Consider the following 8,943-nt stretch of genomic DNA (forward strand, 5'->3'; position numbering starts at 1 on the left):
AAAGTGATATCATATTCTCTTCTGCGATTAACTCTAGTCAATCCAATTATTATGAAAAGGTTACTTCTTTTTAAACAGCACATACACACTTTCTAAAATCTACAACTTTAGGATGGAGGGGCCGGTCATAACTTAACCCATACCACTAATAATATCGTTGTCACCTCATTTCATTATTCATCTCATTTAAACTCAAAAGAGAGGGACACTCAAACTTGAACCACTAACCTAGCATTTTCAATAAAATAATGCTAGCTCATTAACTAGGTTTGTTCATCAGACTGGATAAAGGATTATTCGATTCGAATTTGAAAATTTTTGGACTCTATCCAATCTGAATTAGAAATATTCCTATCCAATCCAAATAAATCTGAATTAACCGAATAACAAGTTTTCACACTACTAAAAAATAAGCCTTTAATGACGCATGAATTATGACACACGGTCATTTTATGACATGAAAATGACGTGTGTCATTAAAATTGTCATCTTTTATCAAACTTTGAACAAACAATGACACGCATTTTTACGTGTCATCATTTAACGTCATAAAAAGTTAATAAAAAAAACACGGGCTACACTTTTGATAAAGTGTGTGTCATGTTTTAACTGTCACTTTATTATTTCTATTATTATTTCTAGGGCTTATATTATCAACGATCTTTCATTCATCGTTCTTTTTATGTCCTCTCCGCATGAATTCACGCCATCATCGTCAGTTCACTCTCTACATTGTAGATTACGGATCTGCTGCATCTGATTCATTACGGCTCTGGATCCAGCTGATTACGAGTGTTTTACGATTCGGGATTCACGTCATCGTCTGATTGTAGCAAGGTATCATTGATTCACTTGAATTCGCGTTCAATCTTACTGCAATTACTTTCTTCTGTTTTAATTTGATTAATTCTGTTGTAATTAGGGCTCAATTTGTGTTTTTCTGTTCGATTAGTCGTTTTGTGTTCTAATGGTTGTGATTATGAGAATTAATGACCACAGATTAGGAATTTATAACTCAAACTAGTAATTAGGGAAGAACAGTCCAGAAGATTGTCTTAAAACTGATTCGCGTCATTGCTGATTATGATTAATCGATTCAGTATTCAATTTTGCTTAAACTGAACGCCGTCTGGGGATGCCAATTGGATTGTTGATTGTTATTCTAGGGTTTCAACATAACGTCTGCAATTATGAGACAAAAGTACTGAATATAGATTAATTTACTCGCAATCTGTGTTTTTCTCATAGTTGTTTGTCAATGAGTTTTTACTTGCATAATGTTATTGATTAACTTTTGGTTGCAATTTGTATCTAGTAAGATTGTTAATTGACTGTTAGGTTTAATCTGTTGACATGATTGTTAGGTTTAATCTGTTTGTCATTTTGATACATGGAGAAGCTTGATTATTGATTGCTAGGTTTAATCCATTGACATGTTATGTGCAATGTTTCTAATCTATTTGTCAAGTTTGATTGTTTATTTCTGACATATTATGAAGGGATTACTGTTGGTATAATATGTTTGTTAGTTGTTAGGTTTAATCTATAGTGATGCTCGCTGTATAGAGAGTTAATTGGCCCAAACGGTGTTTATTACTTTAGTGTTGGGAAATTATGGGCTTAACGTATAGCAATATGCGATCTATGTCTTTTATGTTTAAAGTTTTATTTTAAGTCAAATGCACATACCCATATGCTTTCTTCTTTTCTTTTTTTTTTTTATATATAAGTGTTTTCTGTTATATTCTTAAACTGGTAACAAATGGTCATGGATAAATCATGGATTACGTCTGATAGATTGTCAAATGCATATGTCGAGGGGGTAGTGACATCATCTTGATTTTTATATGATTGTTTTCTGTTATATTATTAAACTAGTAAAAATCATGGAATTTGTTTTGTGAGGTAGCCTCGCCACATGAACATAAATTGAAGTTCAAAAATATTGATGATTTTTACGATGTTATCTTCAGACGAAGTTATGAGTCGGTTCGCTCGCCAAGGTGGTGTTATCTGAGAACGTTAAGTCCCACCAAAATTGATATATTTTCGACTTCAGTTCCGTCTGAATTCATTCGCTTAATTGCTAGTTTTAAAGCTCATTATGTAAAATGTTATATTAAGTTAGGGTTTGCTAACAAACAGGCTTTTATTTCCCCAAATCTGCACTTCTAATCAACTGGACTTCTAGTATTGTGATCTGCTATAGCTTATATGTGAAGTTTTAGGGTTACTCCATGGATTGCATACTCATTACCATTATGAGTATTGATTGTGTGTGTTTGAATACACAACAGTGCTTTGGATAGTGTATTGTTTTTTCATGGCACATACGGCTGCTATGTACATATTACCAGGGAGGGCCTCAATCGGGTTCTATTTGTTTGATCTTTAAGCCAATATGTACTTAGAGTATTGTGTATTATGGTTGTTGAGTGTTGAATTTTCATTTTTTTTCTTCAATGTGTAACCTATAGTGGTTATAAAATATTCTTGTTTTGTACAATCTGTTGATGGATTATAGCGCACGTATGCCGGACCTCATGTAAATGTCCCCCGTGAAGGAGAAGGCGTTTGTTACTTCCCTTAAGGCCACATGGTCCATGGAATAGGTTTCTCATTTCTTCCTTTACTAGTTCATTTAAAATCTTTGTTATTAATGCAAGAATGCACGTAAATATGCATTCCCCATCCGGTTATTATGGATTTAAAACTTTCTTATTTCACTTCTCAACAGTGATCGCAAATCATCATTCTTTATTTTTACTATATTCTTGTTATGCTCAGTTTTAGCGTTTATTTATACCTGACGAGTTTTTATTATTATTCTTACATCTTGAGGCATTAACTTTGAAATATTGTTAATTTTGAATGTTTGTTAGTATGAGCGTTTAACTGTTTAGCGTAAAAGTTTTACTTTCAGTTATTAGCTTGTAGTGCCTTGAAGCACATAAAAAAGTTTTAGATATTGTAAAACAGTTTATTAATGATTAGAAACATTATGATGAATAACAATACACAAGCACTCGTTTTTGATACTAAAGTCCACTTTTTGATTACAAGAAAATGAGTCACAATATTGAATTTACATTATGTTTTATAACATCTGCCATCGTTATCATTTCATCACTGTCATTTTGCTTAATGAATCTCATCATAATTAAGTCTTCATGTTTGTCTGTATGTATATAGATCTAACCATCATGAAGAAATGTACATTGTGTAAAAGAAGCATATAAACGAATAGCAGGAGTTAAAAGATGGAATATACTAATGTATGTTTTTTTTTCTTTAATTATTTTGTTAATACAGAATAAAGGCGATTAACAAGGGTATTGGTGTGGATAACATGCATTACATTATTATGGTCTCTGGAAGGTAATATTTGTATGGGTTTTATATATTTAAACGTTAACACTTTTAAGAAACTATGACCTTAAACTTCTGTCTTGCTTTGAGAGTTTTTATTTTTTTATTTATTATTATTACTTTTTTGAGACATAGATAAGGAGATGAGCAGATTGAGGGTATGGGCAACAAGATATATCAAAGTTATTGTTGCGTAGGGTATGGGCAACAAGATATATCAAAGTTATTGTTGCATCCTACGCAACCATGTTGATAATTTGCTTACAAAAATCAAATTACCAAGTGATGTCCGACCTTTCATAGATGCAGCAATGGGTTAGGTAAAGTTTTCAACATAATTAATATGTTTCATGTAATTTTAATCGCCTCTCACTAATCTAATATTTTTCTCAGCTTGGGAGAGGGAACGATGAATACACAGATGATGATATTGATTGGAATTCGTGAAGAATGGTAGACTTTTTTGACATCATTTAGTAACTAGTGAAATTTTGTATCAGCGTTAATGAAATATTAACTTTGTTTTTTAGTATTTTATGAAATATTATATGAAATGGATTGCCTTGCTATGCATGAATTTTAAGTTATATTATATACATTAATTCCGTGTCAAAAACCATTTTTTAATACTTGAAACCATGACATGCAAATGCGTGTCATAAAAACATGTCAAGATGCGTGTCAAAAATGCATGTCAAGAACGCGTGTCATAAAAAGATGACGCACAAATTCGTGTCATCTTTATTTTATGACAGAGCCTTTCTTGACATGCTTTGGCGTGTCATCTACCCCCTTTAATGACGCGCATTGCACGTCATTAAAGGCCTATTTTCTAGTAGTGTCATATTTTTGGTTCCTAGAATTAAATTGGTTTAGAATCACAATAAACATACAAAATCGAAAAATATAAATTAGCCTTGAACACCATTTCAAAGTTCGAACTTCAAAAAATAATTCAACGACTAGAATCCGGAATCGTGAAGGCGTTCTTTGAAATTGTGATTCGTGAATTAGATTAAGGTGTTAAAACAATAGTGTGAGGTTTAGGGTGTAACTTATATGTGTAGGTTTAGCGATGAACTTGTTAATGGGCTGGACCATACCCTACTTATAAAGATGTTATATATTCTTATCGATTAAATCAGATATCTGAATAATCCAAATAGTCCGAACTTTTAAAATTTTGATATCCAAATCTGATCAAAATATATAAATAAGAATTCGGATTAGTTTATTTTGGTTTCGGTTGTGTGCCCCAAAAATGATTTAGGTCGTATTATAACCTGTTCTAGGCCTCAAAAATGATTTAGCCGACCTTGGTGATAGGTGATTGAGTCAAGCCACGATTGGAGTTTTGACAAAGACATAACCATAAGCATGTTAATGAGGGCGTTCACCAAAGACAACTATGTTGAAAGGAATGATGGTTAGGTCAGTTATTTTTTATTTTCACTTGGGAAAATTCCTAAACTAACCCATCTCAAAAGAGAGAGTCCGTTAATGTTCCCCCTTTTCGTGATATTTCCAGAATGACACATCCCAAACACAACGCCACGATCAAATTGTTGTAGGCCACGATGAGATTCAGCGTTAAAAAATTGTTATAGGCCACGATAAAATTCAGCATCAATGAGAAGCTTACGCATGGAACAAAAGCAATTGTCACAATGATTTCCAAATGCAAACTCATCTTCAAGATGAGGTTTCTTCTAACAATAAAAAATTAATATTTGATGAAAATTAAATATTTCAATTACATGTAATTCATGGAGCGAAAACTTATATAGTCTAATGGAGCACACTCATCATCACCTTCAACTCTTCAAGTGATCCAACTTCTAGTAACCCTTTACCTCTTCCTCAAATCCCTTCTTCAAACTCTAGATACCTTTTTTTTCAAACCCCAAATCCGTAAATGTTACGAACAAAAAAATCAAGAATCTGACTTCCAATAACCCTTTTCTTCTTCTTCTTCTTCTTCAAACCGAAATACCTTCTTTTTCAAACACCAAATTTGTAAAGGTTTTGAACAAACAAACCAATAAAGTTCATTGTGACGATGGCTTTGGCCAGGGAATATCATCATGGCGTATTTGGTGCCACCCGTCATCCTTTCATTGGCAATTGAAATTAAGCAAATCTCATCTTCCAACATACAAATCTCATCGCGATGATAGGTTTCAACCGGGTTGTTCTTGTAATTTAGCAAAATTAGGGTTAAAGTTGGATTTCTACTCCTATTTTAAGTCATTTTGAGAATTTTCCTTTTTATCTTTCCTCAAAATATCACCATTACAACAACTTCTTGTTCACAAGAGTGAGTGTGAATATGGGAACCGTCTTGTTTCCTCTCAAAGACTAAATCACAACCATTTACACAAACATGACTTGGCAAGATCCACTCTCAATAATAATAATATATAATAATAATTTAGAAAAGTTATATACAAATAACATTTTCCAAAGCTAACATGTAAAAGTAACTCAAAATTCCCAAAATGTCACTTTCCAGGAGAGAGACAAAAATAGCCGTAATTACCAAAATTACTTTTACATAACCAAAAAATAGCCGTAATCCGGATGAAAGTTGAAATTTTTTAAGCTAAAAGTGTATTTATATGAATTGAGAAAAACATTTTAAATGAAACATATAATACTTGCATTCGTAATATGAAGTTAAATTTTTATGTAATCTATACCTATTACGTAAATGTTAAAGTTAGGTGTGTTCCTCAGGTTCGTTTTTCGGGTTTCGGGTTTTTTAGGTTTCAAAGTTTTAAATCTTAACCCAAAACCCAACCCAAATATCTCACGGGTTTTTCATGTTCGGGTTCGGTTTTTTCAGGTTGGGTTAATCGAGTTTAGATATTTTTAGAAAATTGAAAAAAAACAAAAAAATTTAAAAACTTCAATGCTAAAATGAAAACAGCATATTCTTTATTGCTCGTAACGCAAATAATCAAATAATAAACCAACATGATCAAGTCATAAAACAATTCAAATAAGAGTAAAACTAATTAACCAACTCGAACCATAATCGTCCACATCTGATTGTTCAATTACGGTTGCTATTCGTAATAAACGGAAAACATAAATTAACAATAAGCAATCAATCCATAATAGTTAGAATGACAAAAGTCGGCTCATATTCCGATAAATTTAGTGAAAACTAAACCTATTATACCTAAAAATATATTTAATTTCAAAACTAAAAATTTACTCAGGTTTTTCAGGTGGATCCGAAACTTATAAAACAAATCCGAGAACCAACCTAAATTATTTCGGTTCGGGTTCGGGTTCGGGTTAGTCCTATCTCAGGTCTGGGTTTTTTTAGTTGGGTTTCAGGTAAAAGTGAAAGCCTTAGTTACATTATTAGGATTTTAATAATAATAAGAGCATGTTTGGAATTAAGTTTAAAAAATGCTCGGTTTATTGGCTTTTTCAAAAAGCCATTTTAAAAAACCAGAATTTGAGGCTTTTGAAAAATTACTTTTAAACTCTTTCAAAAATCTAAAATAAAAAAAAAAATTATGATTGCCAAACACATTTTAATTTATTGGCTTTTTGAAAACACTAATAAGCCAATAAGTTTTTCAAACTCAATCTCAAACATGCTCTAAATTGGCTGTCGCTTGCATTTAAACCAAGTGTATATTTAGGGCTGTAACTGAACCACAAACACAATCATCAGTTCGGCGGCTGGACCTGAAAAAAAAAATTCATTAGCTTAACAGAAGAACACGAAGAGAGGTCGTGATCGTTCAATGATGTTTTTAAACGTTCGGTAGCATCTTAATTATACCCAGAAAATGCAAGTACTTCTAGATATCATATGGTATAATTCCAAACTTCCAATGAACACAAGTGATAACAATTATTCTATTTGAATTAATAGATAATATTTCTTGCATGCTTGTTCATTAGCATCATTTATTTTAGTTTGTCCATTAATGTCTACTAGCGTTCGTTTGTCCATTAATGTATATGTTAACAAAACAATCAAACAGACACAGGAAGTCGGTCTCTTAACGAACGAACACAGACACAGAATTTCATTCGATATATAGCGTTCAAAAACCATTCGTTCATCCAACAAAAGCTTAACGGACAAGAACAGTAAGCCTCATCCCATTTAGTTCGATCAACTTACTAGCAATATGTATATTTGCAGTTGCCAACCAATATTCTGTTTTAACAGTGTATATTTTTATGTCTATTAAACCATCACCAAGACTTTCGAATAATCTAATTAACATCACAAAACTTGAAAAACAAATTAAGCCGATTCAGTAACAAATCCAATTTTGAGAAACAACAAAATGAATATAATAAAATTCACTGTTGGATTTAAAGTGTAGTCACCGATAGACGCAAAATGCAACCGGATCTAAAACATATTGCCTGGAAGATGACACAGTTGTTATCTTTCTATACGACAAGATATCACTCAAAAGGCCCAAATTAAAAGACCAATTTCATTCTAAAATATCTTCTCACACAAACATTGTTATTAATAAATTTATGAAGTTCGGTAAGCAGATTTATCGACTGAAAATAACGACAACCGGCCAGTAAAACTTCTGAATTGATTTAGCTGCAGCCGATTTGGCAATCAAAAGCAAGGTATGGATCGCCCTTACTCTTGGTACAATGCAGCAGATATTAAGATTGATTTATAATAACAAAATGTAGTAACAGAAAAATGAAATAGAAGAATATGACGATTATGAGTCTGATACATATGAAACCCTAATTGTGAAGGCTGTTGTATATAGGCTTTTGGAGAATGAGTCGTGCTGTGTGATGACATCTCAGCCGTACGTTATTGGGCTTCATGGGCTTCTTGGTTGTGGACAGCAATTTGGGGTTGTTGATTGTAGACGCAATTTTTATAAGGAGTGTCATTTCTTATATTTGGCTTTTGAACCCGTGTATTACACGGGTTTTGTCTAATGATAAAGATAAATAAGCTCTATTATTTCAGTTGTGATTCTTAAAATACTTGTGAATTAAATAGGGTTAACGAAAAGTACTAAAATAGCAAGATTTTGAAAACATCAGGTGTTGATTTGCAAGAAATTTAAAAAAATACTAAAGTTATGTAGTTGGTCAAACCTTAGGTATGAAAATGACGCTTGATTCAATAATGAATATAATCTACACTATGTTATAACCCATTTGACAAAATGATATTGACCCATGAATAGCTAGAATGAATGCGATAAGAGATTAGGAATTAGATGAAATTTGGGCTTGACACCTAAGTTTTAACATCTTCTTTTATTAATATTGTAAGATGTAAGATGAAAACCATGTAAAAAAATACCAGTACCGGTACCACTATTTCCGAATTTCGGGATTTTTGGGATCGGTACCGGTACCATCCCGAGCTGATCTCTAACCTATGTATATATATTTTTTAACGACCAATAAACAAATATTTTATTAAAATTTCTAGCAAGGGGAAAAAAGCCAACAAAAACATATGTAAAAAAGAAGACGTAAACACCTACAAAATTGGTTTACCACCTATGAAATAAACGAGCGCATACATGAATTATAATTGAAACCTGC

At 32.1% G+C, this 8,943-nt stretch overlaps 1 non-coding gene across 1 annotated transcript; it reads right to left on the reverse strand.

The window, feature by feature from the left end:
* Positions 1–7,884: 7,884 nt before the first annotated feature.
* Positions 7,885–7,972, reverse strand: LOC143574674 (small nucleolar RNA snoR109). Its single transcript, XR_013142640.1, has one exon. It is a non-coding gene; the product is annotated as a small nucleolar RNA snoR109 (small nucleolar RNA).
* Positions 7,973–8,943: the final 971 nt, after the last annotated feature.

The sequence above is a fragment of the Bidens hawaiensis genome, unplaced genomic scaffold (genome assembly GCF_021521415.1).
Source record: "Bidens hawaiensis isolate Kalapana, Puna unplaced genomic scaffold, B.hawaiensis_p1.1 tig00027074_1, whole genome shotgun sequence".
NCBI lineage: Eukaryota > Viridiplantae > Streptophyta > Magnoliopsida > Asterales > Asteraceae > Bidens > Bidens hawaiensis.